Below are 15191 nucleotides of genomic sequence, written 5' to 3' on the forward strand. Positions count from 1 at the left end.
GCCTCTTCATCCCTGCAAGGAAAGATGTCTTCTTGCTCTGGCCAACAGACTGGGGTGCAAGTGATCTAGACCTTTTTAGATGCAGACTCCAGGAAATGCTGCCCACATCTAAACTTCCAGAGAGCTCTTGGAGTGAGTGAGGGACAGGACACCATTCAGGGTCTGGCCAGATGGAAGGGGCAGCGTCGAGTGAGCAATGTTTTGATTTTCATTCTTGCCAGCTGCCAAATCAGTGTTCTGCTAAATGAGACAAAAGACTGAAAGGCCTTTCCAAACTTAAAGCCTATGTAACTGTGAGATAGAATTGAATGTTATCCTGCCAGCGGAGGAAGGGAGGGAAGAATGGGGCACTGGGACAGTGAGTCAATAAACATTTATTAAGTGACGACTATGTGCCAGGCCCTGGGGGTACAAGGAAAGGCCAAAGGATAGGTACTACCCACAAAGAACTCATATTCTAAAAAGGGAAACGTCATACAAACATCTATGTTTGTGTGCTTTTGTCCTTTGTTGCTGAAAGAAGACCATGCCATCAGAAACAACAACAGGACTTGCACTTGACTTTGTTTTTGAGTGAGGGAGGGCTGTGCAGGTCACCAGCCTCACTTCTCCTCCACAGTCATCAGAATCCAGTGACCAGATATTCATCAGGATGACTGGAGATGACCCAGGATGAGGCAATTGGGGTGAAGTGACTTGCCCAAGGTCACACAGCTAGTGAGTGTCAAGTGTCTGAGGGGAGATTTCACCTCAGCTCCTCCTGACTCCTGCACTGGTGCTCTATCCACTGCACCACCTAGCTGCCTGAACCTGTATGTAAAAACGAGAGAGAGGATAAATTAGAAATAGTCAACAAAGGGGAGCAATAGAATTAAGGGGCATTGGGAAAGGCTTCCTGTGTAATGTGGAAGTTTATCTGGGATGTGAAGGAGGCCAGGGAAGTCAGGAGGTGGAGATGACAAGGGACAGCCTTCCAGGTCTAGAGGATGACTGGAGAAAATGTCTGGAGCTGAGAGATGGACAGGGAGTCTTCCTTGTGAGGAGCAATGAGGAGGCCAGGATCACTGGGTGGAAAAGGACATAGGGGAGGGATGTGGGCTATAAGAAGCCTGGAAAGATTATGAAGGATTTTGAATACCAAGCAGAGGACATTACATTTCATCCTGGACTTGGTAGAGAGCCCCTGGAGATGATTGAGTAAGGGGTGAGATGGCCAGACTTGCATTTTAGGAAGATCACTTTGGTGGCTAAGTGGAAGATGAACTGGAATGGGAAGAGACTTGAGGTAGCTGCTATTAGAACAGTCCAGAGGTCAAGAGATGAGAGTCTGCACCAAGGTGGGGCATGTCAGAGGAGACAAGGGGGTGTATTGTAGAGGTGCCACAGAGGTGAAATTGACCAGAGATGCTGCAGAGGTGAAATTGATAGGTCGTGGCAGCATCTTGGGTTTGGGGGTGAGAGAGTGAGAAGACCAGAATGGGAGGATAGTGATAGGGAAGGAAGGCAGGAGGTTTGGGCTGGGTTTAGAAGAAAAGATAGTGAGCTCCTTTTTAAACATGTTGAATTAAAGATGTGTCTTGGAGTGACGTCTACAAGGCAAATGGGAGTGAGAGACTGGAGGTCAGCACAGGGTAAGGCAGGTTAAGGAGGTCTGAGAATTGTTCACATAGAGAAGATGATCTAATCCCTGGGAGGAATGACAGGGCATGAAGAGTAGAAGGAGCATTGGTCTGGTAGGGAGTCAGAGGGCATGGGTGAAAATCCTGCCTGTGAAATGCCCAGTGTGATGGCAGATGAGTCGCTCCTTGGCCTTGCTCTCTTTCCATGTGAAATGACAGGTTAAATGTTATGACCTCTCTATGGGCTCCATGAACCTGTGACCTTGGGTTGGGTTGGGAGAACTGGAGGCGTGATGATGGGCATGTAACAGAAGTGGTCTGAGCCTCTGTTCAGTCCTTGTAAAGTCAGGAAGGTAACACTTAGTCTTTAGGCTTGTTTTGGAGCAATGGGGAGCAGTTGTATGAGGCAGTAAAGGGGAGTGGAGACAATTAGGAGTTTAAAAAAATTTCATCTTTTTCTTGGGAACATGAGAGGTGATCTAAGAGAAGCTCAGAACAGTGAACTGTGGCATCCCCAGGCCAAGAGAAGGATGCTGACAGTGGGTAGTCACACACAGGCCAGAGTGGAGGAGGACGATGAACATGCTTAGAGATCATGTTTTAGGGCACACACACAGGCAGTACATGCAGAATAGGGAGCTTCCATTCTGGGCTTGAATGGTCAGAAACCAGAAGAGCTTAAGTGAAGGAAACATTGGGGAAAATGTTGGTAGACCAGGGATAGGCGCAGTTGGAAGCAGAGGAGCTACTTCAGAAAGGGGCTGGAGAGTAGGCAGAGCACCTTCTCTGCAGTGCAGTGCCAGCAGCAACAATTGCAGAGTGTGGTTGGATTCCTTCATACGGGCAAACAGACGGACCCACAGGTGGGGGCCTGGGGCCTGCTGGACAGAGTGGGAGGGGCTGGCATGGAGAGAGGGGTACAGCCTGAGCTTTTCCAATGGAGAGGTAGGGGTGTACCTGAAGAGACAGAGGAGGGTGAGGGAGAAGGGTTGGTCTGGGTCGGGACTGAGGAGGCCCCTGGACCCAGAGCAGGAGGAGACTGAGTTGGCTTTTTCATTGACAGAGTGTGTGTTCAATTTTGAGCGAAAGATCTTCCATGGTTTCCATCAGAGATGCGCAAGAAATGAATGCCTTGGTCAGCTACATCAAGAACTTCTCTGATGAGTGCAAAGTCTGGGTAGGCCTCAGGAAACTGGTGAGTCTATGGGAGCCTCCCTTTGGGCCTCAAGTTTCCCCCAGCCTCCTCGTCCTAACAGCATCTTTGCTCTGCAGGGTCCGAGATGGAGATGGGTTGATGAGACCAGAAGCACGTATGGAACCTCGGATTTTCAGTCCAATGATGCTCACTCTTACTCTAATTGTGCAGTGATGGATACCTGCAGTGGTGAGTGATGACCTTCTGTCCTGAAATTCTGGCCTCTTTAGCTCTTCCTCCTCTTGCGTTTGGGCACATCCTATCTTTGCTAGCACTCACATCATCAGCTTTCTCCTCTTGCCTTCCTTAGCATTTTGAAAGTCATCAGGTTTATCATGGGATCTTGTGGGATCCAGTCTCCTCTTTGGTTCCTGACACTTCTATGCCACCTTCAGGGTCCAGGTTGCATGCGAAATGGGTGGTAGATGGATGTTTGATACGTGTCAGGCCAAAGGGAGTCTGTGGACAATGGCTCCCAGGTCCCCACTAGTGTGTTTCCATTTGCTTTCCAGGAGAGAGCACACCAAAGTTGTTTCATGAAGCAACCCTGTATAAAGATTTGCAAAGAAATGGGCCCCTCAGTCAATGGTTTTGTAGTGATAGCCATACTAGAAAGAAGAAGAGTGAGCTTGCTTAGAGATCATGCATGAGGGATAAACATATGTGAAGTTGGGGTGCTCTAATCAGCCTTACACATTGAATATCTGTGTGACCCTGGGCAAGTCAACTCATTTCTGTTTACCTCAGTTTCCTCAACTGTAAAATGGGGATCATTTATTGAAGACCTACCTCACATGATCAAATGAGGTCATAAATTGTGAAACACTTATTCAGCACTTGCCTGGCACATAGTAGGCCTTATAGAAATGTGCTTTCAGTTCAAGAAACGTTTATTAAGGTCCAGTATGTGTCAGTCACTGGGGATAGAGAAAGGGGCCAAAGAGAGTTCTTGCCTTCAAGGAGCTTCTGAGACAACATGCAGGTAATGAACTCTACACAAAGCAAGGTCTCTACAGGCTGCATAGGGATAAATGAGGACAGGGCAGGTGCTAGAAGTCAGAGAGACTGGGAAAGGCTTCCCACAGATGGGGCACCCAAAGAAGCCAGGGAGGTCAGGAGTCTGAGCAGAGCCTGGGGGGAGGCCAGAGAATGCCCTGAGCCTGACATGGAAGGCCTCCTTTTTGAAAGACCAGACCTTGACATCCCTTGGGGATATTATGATGTAGGGCCTGCTCCTCGCTGGCTCCATTGCTCTGTCGGCTTCAGCTTGGCTTGGTGTCTTTGGCAGCTGAAGTCTGTTCAGGGCTAGGGGAGTCACCTCAGTTTTAGTTTCCCAAGTATGGTGCCTAGGACCTCTCCCTGACTCTGTGGGCTGGCTTGCTGGTCTGTCTAACAAGAGAGTTCCTGCTAACAAGAGTTCAGGAAAAGATTTGTTCTTCTTCTTTACCCTTGCGTGGGGCAAAGATTAGGTTACAGAGAGTTACAAAACCCCAGGGTTGATATTACAAGTCTCCCCATTAGCTCCCCTAGAACAAAAGGGGAGTTGAAGAGTCCAAGTCAGTGTGCTCCTACTTGGTTCCTTATAGGCAACTTTTCCCATCAAGAGAGAACAGGGGATCTTTGGGTAATAGAAAGTCATAGGTTTCCAGCCTGACTCAATCTGACCAATGTGTTGTTCTAGGCCAGCTGGGGGAAAGGCCAGTCTTTTGCTTTGGAGGGTGTTGCTTAGGGATGCAGAAAGCAAGAGATATGATCCCCCTAAAAAGTGTTTGACTGTATTAATGAGGTTGTAGGCAAAGGGAGGCAGGGGAACAGGAGAAGGGAAGGGAATCAAGGTAAGGAGAAGATGGGGAGGGATGACTGAGGTCAATATGGCCAGGGTGGCCTCAGAGTCCCTGACTAGTCTGTCACACTTCAATTTTTCTCATCCCTCTCTGTCCAGTAGTATTTAGTATTATGGGAAGTTATGGGATGGGGTTGTGGTCCCCAGTCAGAGGGCAGCTCAGATCCTATCCTTAACTTCTGAGAAAGGTCTCCTGGACTGGGCCACAAAACCACAGAAGGCATCTCTGTAGGTGCCCATTCACTGTACCAGCTGGGTCTTGAGTCAGTCGGGGTACTTACTACTGTGTGTCAGTGGACTAAGGGCTGGGGTGAAGAAAGGTAAAGAGACAATCCCTGCCTGCAAGGAGCTCATAGTCTTATGGGAGAGACAACATGAAAACAGCTGGGTACCGACAAGCTGCAGACAGGGCCAATGGAAGGTTCTGGCACCAAGGATTATTTAGAATGAAATAAGGTGGCACAATGAGCACACAGAGAGTGCTCATTGTAGGAAAATATGCAGAGAGTCTGGTCATTGAAAAGGTGGCTCACCATTGAACAGTGGAGCAGATGGTCCATTCAAGACAGAAGGTTTTTAGGAGGGTGATGGTCAGGAGGCCCTAGGACAGCAGACAAGATCTCCACCAAGATGATGTGAATGACGCACAACTCTGCTACCTTCTGGGTAGAACCTGCAACCAGAGGGAGAACAGAAGGCTGGAGAAAGCCATAGTCTCAATGCGGGGTCCAGGTCTGCCTCTGCTGCACACGCACAGTGTGCCAGACACAACCCTTAGCAGTTAGTAACAATGCTGGACAAGGGAGGACAGATTATTCCTGGTAGCATCAGACACCCAAATTTGGGGGGCGTCAGGCCTCTTGGGTCGTCCTGTGATGCCAAGGAAAGGTCCACACCTGCATGCAACCCCTGCCCTTGACACAAGAGCTGAAAATATAGTCATTTTTTTCCATAAGTTGGAGGGCTCAAATCTGGTTGTTTCTCTTTGCAGACCAACCACAGTTGCTGCCAGAACACTGTAACACCCTCCACCCATTCGTTTGCCAATTCCAACCCTAGAGAAGCAGAGCTGAGCCTGAGACTCCCAGAGAATGTCTTCCAGTATACTAGGACAGACACATCACCTACAGGCTGCTTCCTAGGGCTGTGCCTGTTTAGTCTTACTTCTGGCTTTTGGTTCTCTCCTGGAGGTGTTTGTATGGACCCCCAGGCCTCTGTATTTTAATCCTTGTTCCTTACTGAATTTCACTCTGTGACCTGCTAATAAACTTTGGACGAGTAAACAGCTCCAAGAACTCTTTTCTTGTCCTGCAAAGACACACAGGAGTTCTCCAGAGCTAGTATGTGGACTAGGGAAGCAGAGAGCCCAGAGGTCTGACAGGGTCAGAAAATGCAGATAGGATCAGTCAATCAAGAGGTATAGTGTGCCTGCCAGGCACTGGGGATACCAGAGGCAAAACAGTTTGCCTGCCTTCTAGGACGCATCATCAAATGGGGAAGATGCCATGCAAACAAGTAAGTACCAAGGCTCTGAACAGGATAAATAGGACATAATTAAGAGAGGGAGGTCACTGGAATTTAGAGAGGGGAGGAAAGGCTTCCCTTACGAGGTGGGATGATGGCAGACGGGAGGAGAGAGAGTCTTCCAGGCATGGGGGATGGCCAGAGAAAATGTCCAGAGCAAAGACATGGAGTATCCTGATCACAGAACATCTAGAAGGCCAATAGTGCCCAGGACTAAGGTGTAACAAGATTGGAAAGACAAGTGGAGGCTTCCTTATGCAAGGGCTTTGAATTCCAAATAGGGATCCTGAAGGATCCCCACCTGACCAGTCTCTGGAGTTTATTACAATAGGGGAACCATGTGGTCAGACATTCACTTTAGGAAAATCATTTTGGTGCATGAATGGAGGCAGACAGGAGTGGGGAGAGACTTGAGGCAGGCAGATCTCCCAGCATGCTCCCCAACTCAGTTTAATTCTCTCTCCACTCCTTGACAAGACAAGCAGGGTAGATCAAGATCTCCAGCCTTGTTCTAGAGAAGACCCTTATCCTCTGATGAAGCTCCCTACTCTTCTGTGGGGATGTTAGCTTGGCTCCTGCTCACAGTGAGGAGGGCTAGAAAAATGCAGAAATCCCCCAAATGGAGCTGTCTACATGGGCTGTCCAGAAAGAATCTGAAGACAAAAACATTCTTGAGATCAAGGTGGTAAAGATTTATTTTGCTTTTCAGCAGGAGAGTTCTTAAAGAACCTGCAACTTGAGAGGGTTACAGTTAGAGTTTCTATAGGATATTCTGTAGTAAAATGTGCCAAATATGCTAACTAGGTGATTCAGGGCGGGATTAGGGAGTGCTTAAGGAGACGTTAGTTCTTAAAAGGAATATGAACTTTTGGTATTTACCCAGAGTTCATTGGAAAATAGCCCAAGCTGGGGAGGGCTACATAGAGGTGTGGTTTTAGGCCTGAAACATCACTCAGTCAACTGATGGTCAGGACTGACTGAGAAATACCCAAGCTGTTGCCATCAATGTCTTGTCACACAAGATAAGGGAGGGGAGTACATATATGTCTAACTCTCGGATACATATGATTGGTCAGTGAGTAGTAAATATCTTTATGATCCAGTACACAGGCAGTTCAGTCAGCACACAGCTGGCTCAAGCTAATACATTCTATAGGCACAGCTGGCTACTTTATCAGGAAGAGGGATCACAGTTTGACTAGGGCAGATAATTCTTGGGCTGTGAGAAATATGATTTTTAAAGAGAAATGTGAGTTTAGAACTGGGATCCAAGCACAGGCACCCAAGCACCCCATCACCAGGTTCTCAAGAGTTTTCTTGGGAGGATCAGTAGGGAGGGACCAAGGTGTTTTTGAGGACTGCCTTTCTTTCTTACTCTTCCTAACTATATTAGACTGGATTCCTCTCAAAGGGACCTTGGGTGATCTGAATTCATCCCCAAGCTCATCAGAAGATGGGAATGCAGTGAACTCTTTAGTGCTGACATCATCAGGAGAACACCCTTCCAACCAGCCTTGGTGATGTTTGACCAGGGATGCCCAGAGGACACTCCTGTCCTTCTCCATCTCTCCCTACCCTCCACTCCCTTAGTGCAATTCAATCAAGATTTTAAAGTATATATAATGTGCCAGGCACTCTGCTGAGCAAGGGGGACACAAATAAGACAAACAAAGACAGCCCCAGCCCCCAAAGGGCATACAGTTGACTGGAAGAGACAATAGGAAGCTGAGAAAGAGGGGAACCAGTGTGTAGGTCAATGAGACATGATGATCCATGCATTCACAATTAGTATAGCCTCGGATGGACAATGGAGAGTTATCTGGATAATTGTGGCAGTCCTTCCTCTCCTCTCCACTTGGGCACCTTGGCTTCTCAGGGATTCCTTGCTGGGCAGGCTGACTGACTGTATATCTGGCATGGAATGCTGACTCTAAGGTCTCTGACTTGAGTCCAGGTCCTGGGAGGACTCTAGCTCCTGTACTTAGAAGTGAAAAGGTCAGCATCCAAGCCTGTTTCTCAGGGCCACAGGGTCAAAGGGAGACAGGAGTGGGGAAAACTGCTAATGAACCCTAACCCTTCTCCTTCCTCACTAGCTCAGTTCCTGACACACATTTGGTGGATGAACTCAGACCTTGATCCTTTCTGAAAGCCATGAGAAAAGGGAGCATGTCTGTCCTGGTCCTATCACTTCAAAGATACTACAAATGCAATGGACAGAAGTACTTTCCACCTTCATAGGGAAATAAATGCACACATGGTGTCTTCTCCTATATGGGTGCCTGCATTTTAGATGATCTGAGCACACTCAGGAAAGCCTGTTACATACATATTGAAAATACCTTTTTTAAAAATCCTCTTCCTTGGGCGTCAATAGTTACTTTCTGTATCTAGTTGATTTATTTCCTGTCTCTGTCCTCCACAGTCTCACCTTCTTTCTCCATCTCTTTGTGCCTCTGGCTCATCCTTCCCTGTCTCTGTCTTTCTGTTTCTCTCCCCCTCTCTTTGTCAAGATAGCATCTAGTTTATCTATCCATCCGTCCATGCATCTGCTTTGCTCATGTGCCTCGCCATTTGATTTCTATAAAATAGAGAATAATCATGTCCTGGCTGAGAACACAAAACAGAGGTTTAGGGTTTAAACAAGTCCTTCTGTCACAAAGCATCATTTTGGGACTAGTGACTTTAGCCCCAGCCTATTTAGGTTTTGTGCTCTTTGGGTCAGTAGGCTTAGCAGCCTTGGATTCACTGGAATTTGGGACCTTAGAATTAGACTCAGTGGTTTTGGAATCAGACTTGGTGACCTTGGGATCATGCTTGTTGACCTTGGAATCAGACTTGGTGATTTTGGGGTCAGTAGGCTTGCCAGCCTTTGGCTTGGGGCTTTGTGATCCTGGGATCTGGATATTCAGGTGCTGGCTCTAGGGTCTGGTGGCTTGGTGGCCACCTTGGCACATTGGACGTTGGCCTTGGTCCTCAAGACTTTTCAGGCCTCTGCTTGGACCTTGATGGCTTTGCTGTCCATGGTCTGCATCTTCTTCAGCCCTGCTGTCTTACGTTTCTTGCCAAAGGATGTGTTTCTCAGATGCTTGGGTTTGAGTTCTTTCAGTGATTTGTATCTTTGTGACCTAAGTTTCTTATGCCATTTTCATGATTGGTTATTAGACTTGGTCATCTTTCTACCACCAGTCACACTGACATGGACTGGAAAAGGCCAAGAGTGAGAGAGATGAAAAATAACATTTAAAATCACTCTTTGTGAAGGTTCTGCCTTCCTTCCTTCCTCTGTCACTTTTGTTTTTTGCCTTTATGTGACTCTGCTCTCAACCTCTTAGTGTCTCTGTTGATGGCTCTCATTCCAACTCAGTTTTCATTCTCTGCCTCTTTGTGACATTGTCTCAGGATCTCTCCCTGTGTTTCCATACCAGGGTCTAATCATCCTGTTTCTGTCTTTCCAAACTGAAGTCCAAATTTTCCTCCCCCTACCCCATCCCCACCCATTGAGAAAGAAAGTGTGATGATATCCATTGTACCTGTGAAGTCATGTGAAGTCTATTTCCATATTAGACATAAAAACAAGGAAAATAAATAATGTATGGAAAAAGATCCTTCCTGTCCTCCTGGTTCTGCTCACTTCACTTTGCATCAGTTCATGTGAGACTTCCCCCAAATCATCCTGCTTTTCATTTCCCACAGCACAATCTTATTCCATCATGATCATACACCACAGCTTGTTCAGTCATTCTCTAGTGGATGGATCAATTTCCAATTCTTGGCCACAGCAAAGAGAGTCGCTATAAACAATTTTGTACAAAAAGGTCCTTTCCTTCTTTGTTGAATAGACCAAGGGGTGGTGTTGCTGGGTCAAAGGGTATTCACAGTTTAAAAGTTTTTGGGACACAGTTCCAAATTACTTTCAAGAATGGCTGGACTCTCCACTAACAGTGCACTAGTATACCTTTCTCCCCACATCCAGAGTAGTTAAATTTCTAGTACTGTCCCTTAGAAATCCCTAACAGACCATTTGGATTTTGATAAAGATAATTTAAAGCCAAGGCATTTGCAGAGTGCATCTTGGTGCTGTGGAATGAAGAACTGGACTCTGAGTCAAAAAGTCCTGCTTCTAATACATACCGGCTGTGAGAGCCTGGATCAATCACTCTATCTCCCAGAACTCTAGCCAGATTACTAAGACTATCCATTTCAATGGGGCAGCTAGGTGGTGCAAAGGATAGAGTGTCATCCGTGGAGTCAGGAAGACTTTTTCTCAGTTCAAATCCAGCCTCAGACCCTCACTAACTGTGTGACCCTGGACAAACCATTTCATCCTGTTTACCTCAGTTTCCTCATCTGTAAAATGAGCTGGAGAAGGGAACAGCAAACCACTTCAGTATCTTTGCCCAGAAAATCCCAAATGGGGTCACAAAGAGTTTGACAAGACTCAACAAAATCAACCACCACATGCATCTCAAAGAAAATGCCAACCTTCATTGGTAGAGAGAGTTTTCTTACTAGAAATTATCAGCGAAATCGTATCCCTATTCCTATTTATGAATAAGCCATAATATGAATAATAATTACAAAACCATCCCCTGCCCAACCAAGGGACAGTGCTCTCTCCCACACCCAGGGTCTGTGGGGAATCTGGCGTCTCACACCATATAGTAAGAGAAGCTCCAGATGGACATATGATCCAGATAAAAATGGTCACACCATAAGCAAATGAGAAGGGGCTACCTTCACACCCTCCTCATGACTGTCTGCTATTCTCCCTCTTCAACATTCTGCTGTTGGGGAGCCCTTGCTGTGTCAGCTTCATGGCTCTCATTTATTTGATCACGGTAGCTTTAGCAGCCTCCCAGCACAGCAGGGGAGGAAAAACTTGCTCCCAGAGAGAGCATCCCTTGGCTGTGTGCTCCCCTCCCACTTCCCTTGCTCCACTAGGCTCTGTCACCTTCCCTCAGGTCTCCCCATCCTCCCCTACTTTCTGTCCTCCTCCCCTGCTCCTTCCCTCTTCTCCTATTCCTGTTCCTCCTTCTCTCCCTCCTTCCCCTCATCAACTTCCATCCTTCTCCTGCTCCTACTTTTCCCTCTATTCCCCCTTCCCTCTTTTCCTCCTCACCCACTTCCTTCCTTCTCCCTCTGCTTCTTTCCTTCTCCCCCTGCTTCTTTCCTTCTCCCTCACTCCTGTCCTTCCTCCCCCTTCTCCCCCTGCTTCCTTCTTTTTCTCCTTGCTCCCTAACCTTTCACCCCTGGGTTCCTGATCCTTACTCCCATTGTGTAGGTGGGCAGACTGAGGCCTCAGGGTCCTCCACCTGCAAGAATATCACTCTCCCTACCTGTTGGTGTATGCCCATCTATTTCTACCCTTGGTCCAGGTACCAGAAGCTGTCTAGGGATATGAATGGGGCCTTGAGCTACAGAAACACCTCTAGATCGTTGACCATTGGTTCCATCATCCTGAATGTGTTGTTCCTACTCATCATCTTAGTTTTTCTTTACATGGTTCCTTGGATCCAGGCCATGTCCAACCATCATAAGCCTCACCCTCAGGGACACTTGCATGCTGCCCTAGACCTGCTTTCATAGAGACTCACAGTAGGCAGCTCCCCTCTCATCTAGCCCCAGTCCCTTGTCCACGGGGCAGCCCCTGGGGCCCCTCCCTCTTAGTGCCTGGGCTAAATACATTCAAGAAATGAACTGGTTTCTGCCTCCATCCTGTGTGTCTGGGTCTCTGGTTGCTATCAAAGTTTCTATAAATGTCAGAGTCAGATATGACTGAAACAAATGAACAACAATAACAGAAATGTCTCTGAGTCCCTCCAATTCTCCCTCCATCTCCCTCAAATTTCCAGAGTTCAAGTCATCCTTTGGGGGACTGGAGTAGAAGGGAGCTATGGGAAGGTCTGAGAGGCTAAGGGTATGTCAGGCATTGGGCTGAGCAAAAGATGGAACCAGAGAAAGTCAGAGAAAGGAGGGAGATGTCCAGCTTGACCTCAAGTTGGGGAATGAGAGAGAGCTAGACAGGGATAGAGTCAGGGAAGGAAATCATGATCTGTTCGAAAAATTAACTGGCAGCAGCAGCAGCCCCAGCATCAAGATGTCTTCCTCCAGCAGGAAACTAAGTGTGACCATTAAAGAGAGTCCAGGACTGGGAATGCATTCTCTGTGCCTCATTCTCCTTGGTATGTGAAGATTATACTGACCAACACAACATCAATAACACATTTGCTTTGATGTGCTTTTCTGACAGTGGTCAGAGACCTGTAGCAGTCACCCCATCTTTCCTGCTTGGCCTTCCTTATTCCCAAAGTCCTACATTCTGCAAGAAGGGTGGCCGGGGTCTGGCTATGAACAATGACTTAGTTGACTGGCTTATCAAAGACTGAATTATGAATTGATTCACATTCTCCACTGATCAACTGGGCTCTATGCTTAGAAATTCTTTGTTCTCGCTCACTTTAAGTTGCTTGTTTTTCTGTGATCATCTGTCCTTCAATCTTTATTTTTTTCTATTATTTTCCTTAACGATGTTTTGTCATTCAAAACAGACACATTTGTGTATCTAACTCTCTTAAACCACCAATTTGGTAGACATCAGGTATCTAGCACTGTATTTCTTGGTATTTCACTCAATAACTAGTACAGCATTATACAGAGAATGCTATATGACAACAACATACGTAAGCAATATTTCATGTAGATCATGCAGAATATTTGCTGAGGGACTACCAAAGCCTTATTTCTAAATTGCGGCATATGCAAACTCTTGGACTTGGCCAATAATGAGGGTCAATCTACTAAGGCAGTTCAGCCTACTCTGCAAATGACAAAGGTCTGTGTTGTAGGACCAAGCAGAACAAGTCTACAGGACTCCATTTATGCTGTATGAATCTTGTACGTACGTATTCATTTATATATTGTCTCTCACCTTAGAAAGTAAAGTCCTTGAGTTCAGGATCTCATATCTTAGACCCTTTAGGAAAATGTCATTGGCTCCGAGCTCTGCCTCAGTTTCTCCTATTGTAGATTGGATAATTTTTATCGCCTCCTTAATGGCATCCGAAGACAGGATGACAATGTGTGGACCCCAATCTCTTTTGGCTGGCCCAGGAAAGGGACCCAGAAAAGGAAGATCACACCGGCTTGAACTTTTGTCGATGGTTCCCTTTGGAACACTAGTCCTGGGAGGTCACTGTCTGCATGCAAATTCTTTGAGCCTGAGGTAAGTCTCTTCAAGATTGGTGAGTCTGTCTTGATTTACCCTAAATTCATTTTTGTTTAAGAAAGGTCCCTCTTTGGGCTGAGAGAGACTGTTTGAATCTTTGAATTTGTGACTAATCTGTCCAAATTTTTAAATTCTGGAGCACTCAAATTCTATTTTTAAAAATTATATGGTCATAATTTTAACTTTACAAATGTAGGCTGCTCTTATCTTTTTCTCTGTTTTTCTTACTTTCCTTTTGTTAAGACCAAGCTGATTGAGCAATAGAATTGCTAATTGCTAAGTTTTAGCCAACTTGACACCTAGCTAATTTTAAAGCTTACTGTTGGCAGGCTCAAAACAGATTTTTTGACTTTTTTTTTTTAAGAACGAGTTTGTCATTAGTAGAGAAATCTCTCAAATTGGTTGAGAAGGAACTTTTAGGGCCCTAGAGGAGAGATTTCTAACCTCAACAGTAAGCTGTCAAGGGCTCTGGTTATCCTGGGAGCAATGTCACCCTTTTGCCCTGAGAAGAAGGCTCATTTTAGTTTTACAAATATGAGGAAAGGAAAAGGTTATTCCTACTTATATTTGCTTAGGATTAAGTCAGAACTAAATTGTCAGGAAGTTTTAAAGGAAATTCTGCTGAATGGTCCCTTATAAAACACTTTTAGGCATTAGGTGACTGGTCTTAGGACCCTAGATGTTAAGCCTAGAAATGAAGAATTGGACATATTGGAAAATTTGCCAAAACAAATCCTTAAACATTTGAATCTTAGCTGTGGGGAAGAAGCCCTTGTGTGTGTGTGTGTGTGTGTGTGTGTGTGTGTGTGTGTCTCAGATAGGCTGGAAATTATCTGCCTTGCTTTATTTTGACAGCCTGGAAAAAGGGTGGACTCCCTGTCCAGGAGGTGAGGCTGACAAAAGAAAGACCTATTAAGTCTTGTAAAATTCAGTTTCATTTGGGGAACTGTTTTGGCCAAACATAGGACTTTTGATTCCTTAGAAAATTATGAAATTTCATTGAGTAACTCTCCAAATCAGCTTAGAATAAATAAACTATTGCCATTGCTAAGTCCTTCAGCAGTCTCAGTTTTCCTTCCTGTCATTATACTTTGGCCAAAAGGCTAGAGGAATGGCACTTGAAGCAGCTGTTCTATTTCTTAGGGACTCCTTCGAAATACAAAGTGCACTTTAAATGGGTGAACCCAATTGGTAGATTAAATTGAAGCATTTTGTATTGTTACTAAATGACATATTTTATTGATGAGCTTCTAAAAGCATTAGCATAATTAGGAATCATTTTAGGCGCTCATCAGGACCCCTGGCCACAGGATGAGTAATAGAGAGAAGATCTGGTTTGAGGTCCCCTCGTGTAGCCCATGGGCAGTGGATATAGTGCCTTCAAGGCCAGGGGACAGGATGGAGAGAGGAAATTTGGGAGGTAGGGAAAAGTAAAAACCAATTAAAAAAAGGAGAGAGAAGAAAGGAATTGTCCTTTTCCAGCTGGGATTTGTCTCGAATGGGGCTCCCTTAGAAGGAAAGGATGGCTTCCTCAGGGAGTCACTCTTCTAAATCAGAACAATCAGCAGGATTCTGATCCAATGGGGGAGTCCAGGGGGAGGGAGTAGTGCTGGCCTTGGGAGAGGAGGCCGTAGTGAAAAGGGTGCTAGTTTGGAGGGGCATTAAAATCCTTGGGGGTTTCCCTGAGATTGGAAGTGGGGAAGGGGAGAAAGCAAGCCACGGTACTGGAGATCTTCCAAGTGGGGGACCTCTATCATCTTTTACTCTCCCCTCTCCCCTTGGTAC

The 15191-nt window shown here is 46.0% G+C and overlaps 1 long non-coding RNA gene across 1 annotated transcript in view; it reads left to right on the forward strand.

Moving 5' to 3' along the window:
- LOC140524806 (uncharacterized) overlaps nt 1–5912 on the forward strand; it is an 8760-nt gene extending 2848 nt beyond the window's left edge. The window contains exons 3-4 of the long non-coding RNA XR_011973842.1: nt 2683–3003; nt 5649–5912. This is a non-coding gene — a long non-coding RNA (uncharacterized lncRNA). The remainder of the gene's footprint in view (nt 1–2682; nt 3004–5648) is intronic.
- Nucleotides 5913–15191: the final 9279 nt, after the last annotated feature.

Source organism: Notamacropus eugenii, chromosome 2 (genome assembly GCF_028372415.1).
Source record: "Notamacropus eugenii isolate mMacEug1 chromosome 2, mMacEug1.pri_v2, whole genome shotgun sequence".
Classification (NCBI taxonomy): domain Eukaryota; kingdom Metazoa; phylum Chordata; class Mammalia; order Diprotodontia; family Macropodidae; genus Notamacropus; species Notamacropus eugenii.